Below are 19,784 nucleotides of genomic sequence, written 5' to 3'. Positions count from 1 at the left end.
TGTAGGAGGGGTCCTATAACCAGCCGTGGTTGAACTTGAAGGGGGCTTTTGATTTTTTATTTGGGCCTGAAATCTCCAGGTAGATAGGATTGTGTTTAGATATTCCTCCAGTACCGACCCATTGTTTGTAATGATGAAGTTGTTGAAACAGAGTACCTTTCATCATGAATCTATCTAGCCTACGCGCCAGGGCAACTTCTCCAATTCTTCTGTTTCTCCAGGTGGGAGAGGTTTATTCATGGGAACATTGATCAGGTCATGGCGTTCCAGGAGTTCGGTCATATATCCGATGATCGAGTCAATCTGAGCTATAGACCCCCAAGATTCGCAATATCCCAGGGAAAAATTTAGGTCAACCCCCAGGATGATATTCTCAGCTGTGAAGATAGATAAACTCAGAAGGTGATTCCATAAGGATTCTCTTTGATGATAGGGTCCATATGTGTTAATAATCCTGAGGTTGATACCCAGATCAGCCGAGAAGAGATCGAGTCCCATGAATCCAAGTCCCCCCCATGTACCTTGAGCCCTGATAGAAGCTGGGTTGAAACCAATCGCAAGGTCCCCCGAACGACCCGTGGAGTCCATCGCCGTGTATTGCCATCCCGGGGTGATGGAGGATAGAGAGGCAGATATGGAGTCGACAGGGCCAAGGGTTTCCTGGAGGAGGATTATGTCAACAGGAGATGATTCAATCAGTCTGTGCAGGGCTAGCTTCTTGGAGGCGCTAGCCAGGCCTCTGCAATTGAAGGAAAGGCACTTCATGGAGGAAGATTGCCAGGGGTGTTCATTGCTATAAGAACCCCAACAATTGTGGATTGTCGCCCAGTGGCAACTTCGGCTTCCGCTCTCCTGATAGCTTTAGAAAGATGTGATTTTCTCCCTCGAGCAGATAAAGGGGTCGACCCTGATGATGTGATGCCCAATCCAGCAATTTTCAGATGTGAACCCAGGATGTGGGCACGAGGGCGAAGGTTATAGTTATGCTTTGATCCCCGGGATGATGAGGGAGAGGAAGATGGCGAGGGGAGCTTATGAGATGAGGGCGCGGAAGGTGCAATAGCCGGTGAGGTGGGCAATGTACAAAATGCAGCAGACAATGAGGGAGAGTGCAAAGAGGGAACATTAGAGTAAAAAGACAAAGGAGAGAGATGAGATGTACCCAGAGCTGTTGTGGCTGCTGAGGCTGCCCGAGATCTGGTGACCGGCACTGATACAGTGCAGTGAGCTGCACCAGGTGCCTGATGAGATATGCTGGTGGGGGTGCCCGCTGCCGGAGTGCGCTGAGCGGCCAGAGATATGGTCCTCGAGGGTATGGTAGTTGGCATAGGTGCTTCTTCTTGTTTCTTGTTGAGAGGGCAATCCTTGAATATATGACCCACTCTGTGACATCGTCGGCATCTGAATGGCACCCCTTCATAGTCTAGAATCTGAACCCGCATGAATCTCCCCGAGTGAAGTGTAATCTTTTCCTCCAAGCCTTCGTGGGTGTCCAGATGAACGAGGATGCGAGCAAGCATTCTGTTCCTGGATTCCACAAAGGTGCGGTCATGGTCGAGGTATGATCCCAGTGCGTTCCCGATGCGAATGAAGACTTCTTCGCTCCAGTACTGGAGGGGGAGCCCAGGCAGACGAACCCACAAAGGCCCTGCCCCTATCTGTTCTCGTTCAGGATCGAAGAGGGGGCTCCATCTTTTTAACAGCACCGGCGCCATCTCGATGTGCCAGTACCTAGCTAATACCATATCAGTGTAATTTTCCTTGGCGAAATGAAGGGCGAACCAGCCTCGGGGCAGAACTTGCACCTCAGGAAGTTCCTTAAGAACCCCTCCCCAGATCTCCTTCACCCAGAGGGTGAGCCGGGCCGCCGAATATGCACGCCCTCGAACATGCCCGACTAGAATGGTGTTCGCCATTCTGGCTGCCTCCCCAATAGCCGATGTCTCTCCAAACCAGATAGAAATGTCCCTGGAGGTTGCTTTGACGCACTTGGTTCTTTTCTTTCCCGAACGTGGAGCTGAAGGATGGTCCGCCAATGGATCCGGGGAGCATTCCAGAGGAGTCGCCTTCGATGAGCTGACCCTGACGGCAGGGGTCTCAAAACAACCCGAGGGTGAGTGGAGGGGAGCGGAGGGCCCGGCCGCCGACGAAGGGGGCAGTCCAGAAGAGGATGCGGCCAAGAACGAGGTGGACGGAGGGTGCGGGTCGAAGGATGGCGACGTGGGGATGACAGTCGACAGGAAACGGAGAGTCCCTGGAGACAGAGGGGGGAGTTCTAGGCCAGGGGGCTCATGGGGAGAAGAACCTTCAGGCAGGCAAGATGGGTGGGGATGCGACGATGGATGCGGCGAAAGGCTAGGGCCAGCAGAAGACGAAATGAAATTAGGGTGACCAAAAATTACCTGTGAAGGGAGCGGATCCTCAGAATAGTCAACCTCCTCCTCCGTTTCCATAACATCACTGACAGTATTCGAGGTCATATTGAAAATGACAGATGGGGCCTGAAAAGCCAGGCCAGGTAACAAGCGGTTTAGGTGCACAGTTTTTCTTCAGGCGGTTGTGGGAGGGCTTTCTGTATCCCTAACCGAAACCCTTGCAGGCAGCTGCAGTGCGCGCCATCCGGAGCCTCCTTCTCCTCACTTGCTAGCCTTCTTTTCCCTCTAAGCCTGTTGTTGTTTCAAAGATCTATAAATTTAAATCCCTTTGATGATAGGAGAGAGAATATGTCAAGGATGATCCTAATTTGTAATTTTTGTTGTTAATTGAAAGAGAAGAACTCTATTCTTTTCCATTGAATGTGATTTTTTTAATATAGTGCAGCTCTGAATGAAATTGGTGATTTAAATCTCTTCTCTTGATCCGAGTTTTCAACACCTCACAGTCCTCAAGAGGCCCATTTGGATATTTGTGAGAATAGTATAGATGTTTTCCATTTCTTTCATATTCTCATGCATGGTTTTTTTTACATAGATTTTTTTTTTTTAGAGTGGTTCATGGACACCCTAGTCAATGGGTGGCGCTACGTCCATAGAAAAATCTGGGTTTACGCACCTCGGCCTACCACAAGACCTGACCCCAAGGGCTTCGGGGAGAATGGACCTTGTGACCTCCCGATGGCGAGGAACTGATTTTGACCAACTAAGCTAATCCTTGGGGCTATTTTACATAGATTAATTGTTTATGCTTATCATAGATTAAAAACGCATTCTTTCTACAGATTAAATGCTTACGTTTTTTTAGATTAAAATGTTCATGATTCCATAGATTAAAGTTTATATGTTTTAGAACAAAATCTCCATGCTTTCATAGGGTAAAATCTCATGTTTTCTTAGATCAGTAATCTTTATGTTTTTTTGTTTAACATTAATTTCCTTTCAAAGAACTTAGTACTTCCATAGTTTATATTAAAGAATCTAATTTCCTTTTGAAGTTTCCAATTCATTTCAGTTATGCATAAATATCGAAAGCTAATCTCCTAGCACATATGTTGTAGTGTACTTCGCAAGCTCATGTAACCAGATTGACATATAAATGCAAGTAATTTTACAGGCAATTAAATTACCCAACAATATCCTTTATATATACTTTGAAGGGGGGTCGAATGGGTGCCTCTTAGGGGCCCAACCAACTTAAAGTAATAGGAGGTCTACTTGAAATATTTGGAGGAAAAAATTAAATTAAATTTTTTCATTTCTTTGCATGATGAAAGTACCGACCATGGCTACTATATTTCCAACATAGAAAAACTAGATAGCTTATCTGAAGGAGCCATCTTAGGTAAACAACATAGATAATAATTTTCAGTAGGAAAGTCAATAAGGGCAAAGGCACCCTTGGAAATTGTCCATTCATATTTTTTTGGACCAATGCATACACTCTCAACTAGTGGAAGTTATTATTTATTTACATTTATAGATGACTACACAAGAAAGACATGCTTTTATTTTCTAAGACATAAAAATGATGTGTTTGATCACTTTCATCAATTCAAGGCTCTTGTTGGAAAAAAAAAGTGGGAACTACATCAAAGATTTGAGAAGTGATAGAGGTGGTGAATACATCTCAAATGACTTCCTACGTTTTTTTAAGGAGCATGGAATTGCCAACCAATTTACAACAATGTACACACCTCAATAAAATGGTGTTGTTGAAAGGAAAAATAAAACAATTATGGACATGGAAAGGAGTATGTTAAAAGAAAATGATTTGCTAAATAAATATTTGGGTGAAGCTATAACATGTACAACTTACATCATAAGTAAATGTACAACAAAATATGTAAAGTAGGTGATTATGGAACAAGCATGGAGTGAGAGAAAACATAGTGTTACTCATATGAGAGTGTTTGGATGTGTGGCATATGCACTTGTCCCAGATGAGTTAAGAAATAAATTAGACAACAAGGGGGGGAATGCATATTGGTTGGTTATAGTGACAATTCCAAGGCATACAAGCTATATAATCCAATAACCAAAAAGGTCATAATTAGTAGATATATACAATTCATAGTAGAGGAAGCATGATATGGAGTTTGGAGAAGACAATTAATTTATCATCACATTTACCAAAAGAAGATAAAGAGGAATTAGCAGCAATAGGTACTTCTTCAATGGTGACTCCTACGCCTATTTAATTTCAACAAAGTAGTCCTCAAGTAATGCCTTCAACAAGTAATGGGCAAATATCACATTCAAGAAAATACTCCTCCAAGTGCGCAACAAATATTAGCAATTCCACATTCTCCAAGTTCAACTTCAAGTTACACATAAAATCCATCTTTGGCAAGCTTGGGAAGACAAAAATTTAGAAAATTGAGTGATATTTATGAGCAAAATGAAGGTGAACGTTGTGCAAGTTTGAATTTTCTTTTTTCTTTATTTTCTCACGTAGATGATATAATTAATTTTGAAGATACAATCAAGTAGGAAAAATGGGTAGCAACAATGGATGAAGAAATATATGCAATAGAAAATAATGACACATGGGAATTAGTGAATCTTCCGCAAGGAAAAGAAGTGATATGTGTAAAGTGTGTCTATAAGACCAAAAGCAATGCGAAAGGAAGGATAGGAAGACATAAAGAAAGGCTATTTGTTAAGGGATACAAATAATAGCGTGGAAGTATGCTAAAACGTTTGCACTAGTTGCAAGAATGGAAATTATGAGGACAATTTAGGCAATAGCAGTGCAACACAAATAGAAGGCATATCAAATGGATATGAAATTAACCTTTTTGAATGGAGTACTGAAAGAGGAAGCTTATGTGAAGCATCCACCTGTTTATGAGTTTCAAAGGAAAGAAGACAAAGTGTATAGACTAAAGAAATCTCTTTATGGGATGAAGCAAGCAATGTGCACATGGTATAATAGGATAAATTCATACTTGTTGGACAATGGATCTACCCAAAGTGATGGTGAGCCTGCCTTCTACATCAAAGAAAGTGATGGTGAGATTTTAATTATGGTTTTATATGTAAATGATTTGACTTTCACTGGGAGTGATGATCTTCTCATTGCTAATTTCAAAGAAGTCATGAAAGATGAGTTTGAAATGACAAATTTGGGGTTGTTAAGGTACTTTCTAGGTATAGATGTGAAGCAAAAGGAAGATAACATTTGTATGTCTCAAGCAAAGTATGAAACATACATCTTGAAGAGGTTTACAATGCAAAACAACAAGATTGTTCCAACTCCAATAACCATGGGTTTGAAATTGAATAAAGAAGATTGTAGCAACCATGTAAATCCAACACTACAAAAGCATGGTTGGAAGTTTGATGTATTTGACTGCAACTAAACTTGATTTAATGTATGTAGTGAGTTTGGTCTCAAGATTCATGGAGACACCAAAGGAGACACATTGTCTAGCAACTGAAAGAATTCTAAGGTATGTTAATGGAACCAAAGTATATGACATTTTATATACTACAACAAATAATTTTAGGCTAGTTGGATATACTGATAATGATTGGACATGAACTGTATATGATAGAAAGAGCACATGATCAGACTATGTTTTTCATTTGGGTTCGGGAGTTATGTCATGGACTTCCAAGAAACAACCAATTGTTTCTCTTTCCACAGTTGAATATGAATATGCCACAATAATAGGGGCAACATGTGAAGCAATTTGGATGAGAAGAATGTTGAAATATTTATGGCATGAACAAGAAGGAACAACAAAAAATTATTGTGACAACAAGTTTGCAATTGTGATATCCAAAAACTTAGTTTTTCACAAAAGAAGTAAACATATTGAAACAAGGTATCATTTCGTCAAGGAGTTGATTAATAATGGAGAAATTGTTTTGGAACATTGCAGATCTCAAAATCAATATGCTAACATCTCCACCAAACCATCAGCAAAAGAAAATTGTGTTCATGTAAGAGGTTGTTCAAGCATCATTAATATCAATATTTGTGATTAAGGGGGAGTGTTGGAAATAATCCCAACTACTTAAGGGGGGGTGTTCGAAATAATCCCGACTACCAAATTAAAATTTTATATGTTATGTGCTTATTAATGGTTTAAAAAGCCTCATGTAGCAGTGGGACTAGAAATACGATGGGGAGAATAATATTGCCTCCTCCCTACCACCTAAGCTACACCAAATTGACATGAGTTTCTATTAATTTCATTACTTGTTAAGTTCAATATTTTATTTAATTACATAATTATTATTATTTTAAAATAATCATATAAATTAAAAAAATTGTTAATTTGATTAATTAATATATAGAATGTTTTTCTCAATTAATTAAAATTCATTTTAGTTATGTTAAGAATGTGTATATTTTGATATAGGATTTTCAAAATTTTAATTTAACCTTTACTTCAAATATTTTTAGAAATAGTCAAATTTTTACATGTTTTTTTAATTTTATATATGTTTAACTCATATATTAATTATTTTTATAATTAATCACAATAATAACAATAATATAAAATAAAACTATAATTTAGTTTACTTTTAAGATTTTTTTAATCTTAACAATGTGAGATGTATGGAGATAAATGTTTTGACTCCTTTCTATCTTTGCAACCGTTTTACTTTATATAGCTGCACTAGTTTTAAATATATATAAAAACTTTAAACTTATAATATTAGAATGTCTGTACAAGTGATTCCTTTAAAGGTTTTTTAGATAATTATTATTTATTAGTTAAGTGTTCATAGTTAAGGAATTTTAACTCTCCTTTTTTATTGCATATAGTTTTAATGAAAATAATTTATAAAAAGATATATATATTTTGAAATTTGATTTGATTTAATGCTTAAGAAATTTGAAATTAAAATAAATTTAATTTAATTTAATTGAACGAAACATACATCTTACAATAATCATAGAAATAAACAAAACATTGCTTTTAATATGAAAAAAGTCATTATATATTAATATATGTTTGACACAAATAATAATAATAATTTTGTCAGTGTAGAAAAAGTACTACATATCGCTATCTTAAAATAAATATATAATTATTTTATTATTCATTCTCTATATTAAATAAACAAACTTATGAATGAAGTCAATAATAATAAACAAATTGCTCTCACAAAATGTACAACTACATATGGCTATCTTAAAATAAATATATAATTATTTTAATATTAATTCTCTATATTAAATAAACAAAATTATGAAGGAACCCCTTAAAGTCAAGTCAATAATAATAAACAGATGGCCCTCACAAAAAGTACAACATAATTCCTCATAATTCCCTCTCTTTTTGGATAGATAGATATTATTGAATAATCTTTCTCCTCCACTTATTCACTATTTTAACCAGTGTAGGGTGTAATTTATATGTTATGTGCTTATTAATGGTTTAAAAAGCCTCATGTAGCAGTGGGACTAGAAATACGATGGGGAGAATAATATTGCCTCCTCCCTACCACCTAAGCTACACCAACTTGAAATGAGTTTCTATTAATTTCATTACTTGTTAAGTTCAATATTTTATTTAATTACATAATTATTATTATTTTAAAATAATCATATAAATTAAAAAATTGTTAATGTGATTAATTAATATATAGAATGTTTTTCTCAATTAATTGAAATTCATTTTAATTATGTTAAGAATGTGTATATTTTGATATAGGATTTTCAAAATTTTAATTTAACCTTTACTTCAAATATTTTTAGAAATAGTCAATTTTTTACATGTTTTTTTTAAATTTATATATGTTTAACTCATATATTAATTATTTTTATAATTAATCACAATAATAACAATAATATAAAATAAAACTATAATTTAGTTTACTTTTAAGATTTTTTTAATCTTAACAATGTGAGATGTATGGAGATAAATGTTTTGACTCCTTTCTATCTTTGCAACCATTTTACTTTATATAGCTGCACTAGTTTTAAATATATATAAAAACTTTAAACTTATAATATTAGAATGTCTGTACAAGTGATTCCTTTAAAGGTTTTTTAGGTAATTATTATTTATTAGTTAAGTGTTCATAGTTAAGGAATTTTAACTCTCCTTTTTATTGCATATAGTTTTAATGAAAATAATTTATAAAAAGATAACATATATATATTTTGAAATTTGATTTGATTTAATGCTTAAGAAATTTGAAATTAAAATAAATTTAATTTAATTTAATTGAACAAAACATACATCTTACAATAACTATAGAAATAAACAAAACATTGCTTTTAATATGAAAAAATCATTATATATTAATATATGTTTGACACAAATAATAATAATAATTTTGTCATTGTAGAAAAAGTACTACATATGGCTATCTTAAAATAAATATATAATTATTTTATTATTCATTATCTATATTAAATAAACAAACTTATGAATGAAGTCAATAATAATAAACAAATTGCTCTCACAAAATGTACAACCGCTATCTTAAAATAAATATATAATTATTTTATTATTAATTCTCTATATTAAATAAACAAAATTACGAAGGAACCACTTAAAGTCAAGTCAATAATAATAAACAGATGGCCCTCACAAAAAGTACAACATAATTCCTCATAATTCCCTCTCTTTTTGGATAGCTATTATTGAATAATCTTTCTCCTCCACTTATTCACTATTTTAACCAGTGTAGGGTGTATCCAAAATTTTCAATATTTTTCAATTTACCCGTTTTCTTAAGTGTAATTTTAAAAAAAAAGTTGTGATGAGTTTTTCTGATGTAATTTTAGTCTTTTGTATAATTTTTTAAAAAATTACAACCTATTTACCTAACAACTTCGAACTCATTAAATTTCTCGGAACCTTCCAATTCCATGATATTGCCGCTTCCTGCAAATATGTGGACTAATTCAATGTAACTCGGAAATATGTGGACTAATTCAATGTAACTAGGGACCCACCCATTAAAAATCTTGGAGTCTTTTTTTCCTCTGTATTTCCACGATATTACTCAGCACCTTCCATTTTCTATATTTGCAGGATATTACTGGTCTCCTTCCAATTTCTATATAAAGCAAGAGCCCCATTGTGCATTTATAACGAAATTTCAGGTGTTAGATCTGACTACCATTGCGAAGCAAATCCAGCGGCAATAGCAGACCATGGAATCAGAATGGCAAACTCCACAGTAAGCATGAGCTTCCACAATCGTTTTCTCTTCTCTTTGCACGATCTGCTTGTTTTTGTCATAGGCTTCCTTGTGTCAATCTTGAAATTAATTTGTCAGAGTGCAGGCTGGGAATGTTTTTTTCATTTATATTCATTAGCTTCAACACCTAAGTTTTTCGCTTATTTTAATTACATTTTTATTTATTTTAATAATACATCATTTTCAGTTTTTATTTGTGCATTATCATTACCATCAAATTTTATTTATGTTTATATTTGGTTAATTTTTTTCATTTGCATCTTGGTTCTTCGCATCAATGTTGTGTTTTTGTTGGATCGGGTCATCTCTTCCATTTCTCCTTATTTACCCAACTGTGTCCAACTGGCACATATAGTGTACCAAAATATAAGTTGACAAAGATTCCATGCTCACTTATCCATGGTCAACATTTCTCACCTTGCAAAGCTCTGCAATTTCTATCCATTTAATGCACACATATCTAAATTCAGAAGGGTCCATTCCTGCATATAGAGCCTATATGGTGCTGATTTACAGAAATGTTGATGCAGGTTCACTGTTAGTCAGGAGATTGCAACTTTTCTTGTGTCATATGGACTACTGCCCGAGGTTTGGGAAGAGTCTCTTCGTGCAAGCAATTCAGAGGGCTTTACTCTGAATGAGCATGAAGATTTTGTATGTGTTGCTTTCGCTTCGTTTCAAAGAGTAGAAGATTTCATTGTCAACCAGAGTAAATGTGGAGAGGACAATATACAAACTGTTCAAAAGGAGGTCTTCTCTGGTTGCCTCGATCCAGCCCTCATTCATCCAGGAGCTCTTACGCTGTTCCTCCATATAATGGAGAAAACTGATTTCAAAGCAATGGTAAATTAATGTATCTATGTACAGCTGTAAGGACAAAATGACCTTAGTTTCTTAAAAACATGGTTTACTTCATTACGAGCAAATTTTTGAAATTCAAAAAGAAAAGTAACATTGTACTCCGTATTACATGATCAATCAGCTGCAGATTTACGCGGACTCCAAACAAAGGAAACTCAAGCCCATCATATTTGTGGGTCATTCCATAGGAGGGGCAATTGCAACATTGGCCACATTATGGGTTCTGGAAAAGAGGCTAAGGCAAATCTCTCCCTTCTGTATCACGTTTGGTTGCCCTCTGGTCGGGAATGAAAGGCTTGTTGAAGCAGTTGGGCGTGAGAATTGAGGAGGCAACTTTTGTCACGTGGTTTCCAAGCATGATATTGTTCCTAGGATGCTCCTTGCACCGATTCAGTCAATTGCTAAGCCCTTTACTACTATTTGTTCTTATTGGCAGGGCATAAATGTGCCTGATTCTTTAATTCAAGATGCTTGTAGGACTCTTCTGAATCAGATCCTTGTTTCTCCAAGCAGCCCATACAGACCTTTTGGCACTTACATGCTTTGCTCAAGCAATGGTGCAGCTTGTATTCAAAACGCTCAGACGGTTTTGGAAATGCTTAGTTTGACTATGCCAAGCCAACAAACTTCTTTTGATGAGATTGTACAGTCCTGTCTTTCAGAGCACATAAGGTATGATTCTGTTTTGGAGGAGGTTTTGCAAAACTCCATAAGAGGGATACGATCAATAGAGAATTCCAATTCAGAATCTCCTTACGAGATGGGTATTTTATTGCAGCTTGAAGCTATTGGCGTTGGAGCTCAGGTAATACTATTGGTGTTGGGGTTTTTCTGTGTCACAAGATTTCAATTTAAGGATCTCCCAGTCTTTACTGTGCATGTTGTTTTTCCTAGTTTAGGGCCTTTTAAGATTTTATATAAGGTTCTATTGTACCACTGTTTTTATCTGCACTTTTGAATTTTACTTTTTTCGTTCAGGCATACTAATTGATTCTTGGTGTTGTTGAAATGGTGATGATAACTTTGTGCAGAATGATCATGCACAGCTTGCCCTACAGAAAGCTGGAGAAACTGAAAACAAGTATAACACAAATGTTGATAGGCTAGCTATCGAGTTAAGCCGAAGACAAGGAACCATGGCAGAGCTTGAATGGTATAAAGAGAGTTGTGAGAAGGATGGTGAGAAGGATGGTGGCAAAGGATATTATGATGCCTTAAAGAACCATAGCAAGAAGCGCGATATCGATGCGAATTTTCGTAGGGTACAGCTTGCAGAGTTTTGGGATGGAATTATTGAAATGTGGGAGAATCACGAGTTGCCCAGTGATTTCCAATCCCAAAATAAGTGGATAAATGCTGGCAATACATATAGAAAACTGGTAGAGCCTCTGGATATAGCATATTATTATTGCCATAACAGCAATGGCAACTATCTTTCAGATGGAAGACCCAAACGCCATAAAGTTCTTCAGGAATGGATGGAAGCGAAAGAAAAAACTCGCAATAGAAGAGGTCAAAGAAGCCGCGGCAAGCCTGCGTCCCTTACTGAGGACTCGTGCTTTTGGGCATATGTAGAAGAGGCTTGGAAAGACCTGGAAAATCTGAAACAAGGCCAACACCAAAGCCTACAAAGTCTTGAAGAGTTTGAAAAGTATGTGACAACGATGGTAAAGGCTCTCAGCATTTCTTCAGATGTTTTCTTGGAAGGAAGCAGGTTCATGATGTGGTGGGAAGAAAGGAAAGAGTATGTGACAACCATGAACGACGCTCTCAAAATTTCTGCAGATGTTTCCCTCGAAGGAAGCAGATTCATGACATGTTCGGCAGAATGGGAAAAATACAAAAGAGCATTCCCCTTGATGGATTCGAAGTGAAAGTTGGAAAGGGCTGAATTTGCAGGAGTTGGGGATGAAAACTCTGTTACCTTTTTCCAATTAGGTTGCTTGCTTTGTTTTTGAGATGTAATTTCTGCTTAAATATTTAAGTAGTAATCGCTGGAACTGTAAGGAAGGAGCTTCCTCCAATTAGATTGCGTGTTTTGTTTGTTTCAGTTGTTTAAAATAGTATGATTGTTGTAATGCTATCATGGTTCTTCAAACGTGATTAAGCATTATTGCTGTAATTCCGTAATGGTTCTGCAAGCGAGATTTATGGAATATTAGCGTTTTCTGTAGGATATGGCTTGAAACGAATTTATGCTGTGACACTGGATTTTTCTTTTTCAGTTTCTCACCTTGAAAGATGAGATGGTTGGGGACGAAGTTAAAATTTTATGCTTTCAAAAATCTTTAAAGGATGTTTTAGTTTATATATATATAATTTCTCAATTATATTATAATAGGGCATATTAAAATAATATTTATAATTTTTTTTAATAAAATATTCAAATTTTAGAATTTAAAATACAATCACTTTCCAAAACATCAAAAAAGCAATCACCTTTCAAAACTCTCATGGTATATCAAAACAGAAAAAGGTATTTGCAGAATTTAAAAACATATATTACATGTAGTGAAAAATATTATTATTGATTAGAGAAGTTTCTTTTACAGGTCAGTATGATATGTAATTTTGGTTATTCATCAACAAAATTGAAATTTTGTTAATATAAGTTAAAATATTTTTTTTTTAAATCTAAAATTAAAATAACTATACAAAACATTTAAATAATACTTATTTATAAAAAAAATTACAAATCAAAAAATTAAATCTCCCAACTCATATTATATCTATATTTAAAATTTATATCCATATTTAAAATTGATCTATACATATAATAAAAAATATTCTTATTTAATATTCACATAACTAATTTTATACTCAAAGGAAGATGCTGCAGTAAGTTTGTTTTTCCGTTTGAATGGAAATTACATTTTTCTATAAACTCAATATTTACAATAAATTTTAATAATATAAAAACATTTTTTAAAATCCTCACATAAAAAAATACAAATTTATAATAAGAATGCTCAACAATGAAAAATGGTATCAGTTTTCTTTTTATTTAATTGACCTTAAAATTCCATGGGGAATTCATTCATGTCTAAGATTAGATACTGCTCCAACTTCTTATTATCCTGCCAGAGGCAGGTATAACGTATTGGATGACTATTAATTAATCAGTGGTTGACAAAAAAATTAAACAATTATTTCCAAAATTTATATCATAAGCCAATTTAATTTAATTTATTTTTTACCTATTTTAATTTTGGTTTTATTTATAATTAATGATGATAATGTACCATCACATGATAGGGTGATAGTTTAATAAAGCACACTAAATGTTAAATTATTCCGATCAATTTGTAAAGACTTGAATTCTCATATTAATGTTGTGGATTTTTCTGGTCTAATTTCTCTAAAATCTAGTAGGAATTTATTGAAATCACAAGTTTGATGAGTACCCCCTCCACAATCAAAGAACCTTAGGGGTTTTCATAGTGATGAATCCATATATACAGTAAAAAAAAACTAGTTTAAATAACATAAATCAAGATTTCACCTCAGTTTTTTCCATAAGACACTAGCTCCAAAAAATCTAAAAAATAACACTGAAAACAACTCCAATAAAAACATTCTAAATGTTAAATCAATTTGTATGGTAAGGACTAGAATTCTCATACCACAACATAGCGCAGTTAAATACGATCAGCAACCAAAAATGCACGTTGTACATTGAACCTTAATGCTAAAGAACGAATTGGTGGAGTTGATCAATAAAGACTATGCAGATTTCATTTATTTAACCACTAAGCTCATGGGTGTGGAGGGGGCAGTGCGAATGTAGTTAACGAAACTCAGGGCCAAAATAAGCTTCATTAGGGACAACATCGATTCCTCCCTTGTGGCTTTTCCAAACTGTTTACGGAGGCAAGCTCGTGGGTGTGGAGGGGCAGTGCGAACGCCGTTAACGGAACTCAAGGCCAAAATAAGCTTCGTTATCGATTCCTCCCTTGTGGATTTTCCAAATGGTTTACGGAGGCGGGCCGAGGCTTCTTCCTCCAGAGAAATACTTGAGCTTCTTCTTGACACCTCTTGTCACGACCCTACACTGGCAGTACTCTTCCAACCACACTATAAGAGGTGCGGCACCACCGACCACTTTCTTTTCACCAATACTTGCGATCGTAGACTATGCCTACTTTCGATACTTAGTTTATTTTTCAACAGCTAAGCATATCTTTTGTTATACCATTTATCATATTAATTTCATTACAACATGAATCAACATTAACATGAAACGCACAACAGCATAATTGGGAGGGGCAACTCCGTGTAATGAGTCTGCCTGTAATAATAATATATCAATATACAAGTTCAATCTTGAGGAAACCCCAAATTTACACTTAGAATATTTTTACAATCACAGGCACAACACGTTCAGCCAACTCGTTGGCACACCCAAATGGTCATCTGAACGACTTTTCCGAACTCTTCGTTTGCCTCCGCACGTTCTCCCGAACACGTTTCATTTAACTCGTCCTACTCGTCCACCGGAAGGCGGTCTCCCTTGAACGCCCAACTCGCCAAGTCTCCATCGGCGAGTCATTCACCGTGCACCCATTCAAGACTTCATCCGAACTGCCATTCACCAACTCGTGTCATTCAGGCGGACGCTCTGCCGTGCCCTCAAACGACTTCCTAAATGACCATTCGCTCGGACGCCACGTCATGCCCTCGAACAACCTTGAACGACCTCCTGCAAGACGCCCTCGAACGACTTCCCACCCGAACGCCCTTGAACGACCTCCTGCACGAACGCCCTCAAATGACTTCCTGCTCGAACACCCTCGAGAAACTTCTTGCCCGAACGCCCTTGAACGACCTCCTTCGTTTCAGCTCAGGTGCTTTGGTCCTGCACTCGTCCGCCAGCACCTTCGCCCGGATTTTAGACCACTTCGCACTTTAGCCTTCATTCCAACTTGAACGCCCTAAACTTGTGTGTTTGTTGATGCCTTAGCTCCTCACCAAAGTTCGTCCATATATATGGCTCGCCCTCCATTAGACATTGTGACTCCATGCTTGGTCGACCCACCATATAACTCCATTTTAATTCTTGAACGGGTCGGCTCGCCCACCGGCTGACCCGAGTGTCATGTCTCCACGTTTGGCCTCACCCGCTCGCCGGCCCGCTAGGACCACCCATGGCCTATATACCCAAACAACCACCAACACTTAGTCTTTTTTCATGCGTTTCCTCCCACCGTGCTGCTACTCCTCAACTCGTCGCCTCCATGCGAACTCGTTTGTATAGCCTGCAACTCATGGCCCTTACATTCTCCCCCACTTGAAATCATTTTCGTCCTCGACAATGTCTCATCCCAATAACCATCTGTCGCCAAGATATCCATACCAATGCCATATAAATCACTGGTATGCCATACATCGGAAAGTCATTTCAATCCATGATCATCAACCACATCCGTCGGAATCTCCACATGCTGCCCCTACTATGGAAGGCTGGTCCCTCCACTCAAGCTACATGCTTATTGCAACATATCGTGTCGACCTCATCATGTATCATCATCGTGTGAATTGTTGTCATGATACTCCAACATAATGCCAACACATCTCTGCACACTACTATAGCCCCCATGTCTCGAGCTAGTTGGGTGATCAGTCCAACTGTCACGCTCAAACCATGAGAATGCACATCCTCATGCCATCATCAGTCATTTCTCAGACTCCTGTCACAACATCAACTTTCTCAAAAATCCTTTTCCATATAAGCCATGCCCAGATCCATGAAGTAGTCTCCATCTCGTCTGCAGCATGTTGTCCATGATGTTTGCTATCAATGTGCCGCATGAAATCAATCGCATCTATCCCAACATCATCATCCATATATAAAATCCATCTCCATAATATGAAGAGATCCTCTCATCAAACCCGACTCTCGATGTGCCACATCTAGGTCCATGAAGCAACCTCCATCATATCTGTAATGTGCCATCCCTCAAGTCTGCCAAAGAAACAAGTGTACACTTGTCTCATCGCCCATGTGCTACCCATGATCATAGACCAATCAGCTCCCATGTGTAAAAAGTGGTTAAGTCTCGGCTCAACCCATGCCCAAGTGTTTCCACCAAGGCATCATCATCATTGCAACTCTACCACTCCAAAGTGTCTCATATCAATCCTCCTCATCAAGTCAATCTTTCAAGCACACCCATACATGCACTCAAAAGTATGCACCCCATCTTGCATCAAAGTCCCTAACCTCATTTCCTCAATGCATCAGATCCTCCAAGTCCACCATAATATGAAGTCCTCAAAAGTCACAACCTGAGGTCACCATGAGCTCCATGATCCATCTCCAACCAACATCCTAGCAAGCATACATGTCTCGGCCCAAAAGGTCTCTGCAAGATGCCTTAACTTTCGATGTAGTAGGAATGCTCCATAGTCTGCTCACAAATCCAACCAAGTCCATGGCTTTGTTGTACCCAAGTGCACAACATCTACACCGGCTCGTAAGTAAAACATTTCCATGTCACACCAGCAAGTCCACCTACACAACATCCCTGCCTTGGCACTCCTCATTGGATGTCCAAGTGACACCCCTACAAGTGCTCCTGCATAATGTCCCTGCATAGCACTGCCATGCTCCATGTCTTCAACCTGATGTCCATGACACAAGTTGCCCATGTTGTCCAACTAAGTAGACCCATCTCAATAATCGGTCATCCTCATCCAAGCCTGCAAATCGATCTAGTGAACTCGGTCACCCAACCATATCATCATCACATGAGTCTCTTCCACCATGGCTCCCCCACTAAAGGTTCCACCAAGACTTCCTCTTGGTCTCGGCCATGAGAAGTCCACCCAAGTATCACCATACTCAAGTGTGTGCCCTCCTCCAATCTATCCATGAGTCATGCCAGGCACTTAGCCAATCCTACATGTGGCTAAAGCATGACCCATTACTCCGCAATGATCATCACGTTCCTCCCTTGTCACAGGCCCTTCTACCTTCTACCATAAGGTCACAAACAACCCCAAGAAGTCCTGCAACAGTCAATGACTCCTGCTTCTCCATACAAGGTCCCATCGTAGACATCCATGGTAAGATCCCTCCTTGCATCGACAAACTGATTTTTCTCTTCCCTGCATACGGTTCATCTTCCAAAAGTCTCACTGAAACACAAGTATCAATAGTACTTACTTCATCATGAGGCTCCTCCATATGAGTTTCCTCATCCACCCATGTCTGCAAACTGCACGATCCTGGTCCAACTTGAACACTTTCAAGTTCTTCCTCTATCGTATTCATGCCTGCAACATCCTCAAATATCATAGCTTCCTCTTCTTCATCATCACACTCTGTAGCTACAACTTGCTCCATTGCCCAACCAAGTCGAAGAAGTTCGTCTTCAACATTCATTTCCAACACTTCAAGTTCATCTCAAATCTGTGGGTTCTCTTCTTTCATCCACTTCAACCTGTACAAGGTTAGCAAGATCCTCCCTTCACATTCTTCTAAACCTACCATGTCTTGTCATTCAGCTTGGCCCAAGCATGATCCTTCACCCCTGCTAAACCTCTCACGAAGTATAACACTTCCTTCTGCAAATCTGAATCACCTTTCAGATTTCTAAATCACCTCGTTCACCATCAACTTTGATACCACCTGTCATGATAGTGCAGTGGGATCAGCTCCTTGTCATCAATCATTTCTGATACCACCTATCACATTAGTGCAATGGAATCAACTTTTGCGTTGTATTTCACCAGCTCTGATACCACCTATCATGCCCCTACACTGGCAGTACTCTTCCAACTGCACTATAGGAGGTGCATCACCACCGACCACTTTCTTTTCACCAATACTTTCGATCGTGGACTATGCCTCCTTTCGATACTTAGTTTATTTTTCAACAACTAAGCATATCTTTCGTTATACCATTTATCATATTAACTTCATTACACCATGAATCAACATTAACAGGAAATGCACAATAGTATAACTGGGAGGGGCAACTCCCTGTAATGAGTCTGCCCGTAATAAATAATATATCAATATACAAGTTCAATCTTAAGGAAACCCCAAATTTACACTTAGAATATTTTTACAATCACCGACACAACACGTTCAGCCAGCTCGTCGACACGCCCACACGGTCATCCGAATGACTTTGCCCAACTCTTCGTTTGCCTCTACACGTTCATCTAACGTGTTTCGTTCAACTCGTCCAACTCGTCCACTAGCGGGCGCTCTCCATCGAACGCCCAACTTGCCAAGTCTCCACTGATGAGTCATTCATCGTGCACCCATTCAAGACTTCACTCGAATTGTCATTCACCAACTCGTGTCGTTCGGGTAGACGCCCTGTCGCGCCCTCGAACGAATTCCTGAACGACCGTTCCCCCGGACGCCCTGTCCCGCCCTCGAACGACCTCGAACGACCCTACCCAAATGCCCTCGAACGATCTTGCACGAACGCCCTCGAGCTACCTTCTACACGATGCCCTTGAATGATTTTTTCTGAATGACGCCCTCGAACGACTTCCTGCTTGAACGCCCTCGAATGACCTCCTGCACGAACGCCCTCGAACGACTTCCTGCCCAAACATCCTCGAATGACTTCCTACCTGAACGCCCTCGAACGATCCTGCACGAATGCCTTCGAATGACCTCCTTCATTTCGCCTTGGGTACTTCGGCCTTGCACTCGTCCACCTACACTTTCGCTAAGATTTTAGACCACTTCACACTTTAGCCTTTGTTCCACCTTGAACGCCCTAAACTTGTGCATTTGTTGATGCCTTAGCTCCTCACCAAAGCTCGTCCATATATATGGCTCGCCCTCCATGAAACGTTGTGACTCCATGCTTAGCTGACCCACCATATAACTCCATTTTAATTCTTGAATGGGTCGGCTCGCCCACCGACCGACCCAAGTCTCATGTCTCCACATTTGGCCTAGCTCGCTTGTCGGCCTGTCGAGACCGCCCACAGCCTATATACCGAAACGACCACCAACACTTAGTCTTTTTTTGCGCGTTTCCTCCCACCGTGCTACTGCTCCTCAACTCGTCGCCTCCGTGCGAGCTCATTTGTATAGGCTGCAGCTCGTGGCCCTTACACCTCTCATGTCGTCTTAGAAGTAGACTAGCTCAGTAATGTAAATTCTTATGATATTTGTTAAACTTTGCTGGATTTGGTTTGAATTTGAAAACTCGCTTTCAGGAAAGCCCTCTATTTGTGTATTAAATATGGAAATATGATTTTTATATGAAATTGCACAATTTATTTCTAGTTTTCATTACAAGGTGACGGAGAAACAATATTAAGCCCCGACCCAAAATTTAATTG

At 38.2% G+C, this 19,784-nt stretch overlaps 1 pseudogene across 1 annotated transcript in view; it reads left to right on the top strand.

Annotated features, from left to right (window-relative positions):
- The window catches only part of LOC149243749 (lipase-like PAD4), a 41,511-nt pseudogene extending 28,866 nt beyond the window's left edge, over positions 1-12,645 (top strand). Inside the window, exons 2-4 of the transcript XR_016246701.1 lie at positions 10,139-10,451; positions 10,591-11,274; positions 11,501-12,645. The product of XR_016246701.1 is annotated as a lipase-like PAD4 (transcript). The remainder of the gene's footprint in view (positions 1-10,138; positions 10,452-10,590; positions 11,275-11,500) is intronic.
- Positions 12,646-19,784: the final 7,139 nt, after the last annotated feature.

This window comes from Pinus tabuliformis, chromosome 8 (assembly GCF_031772625.1).
Source record: "Pinus tabuliformis cultivar Carrire ecotype Pingquan chromosome 8, CPIR1, whole genome shotgun sequence".
Classification (NCBI taxonomy): Eukaryota; Viridiplantae; Streptophyta; class Pinopsida; order Pinales; family Pinaceae; genus Pinus; species Pinus tabuliformis.
The sequence above is the reverse complement of the archived record's forward strand: the minus strand, read 5'-3'. Positions and strand labels throughout refer to the sequence as shown.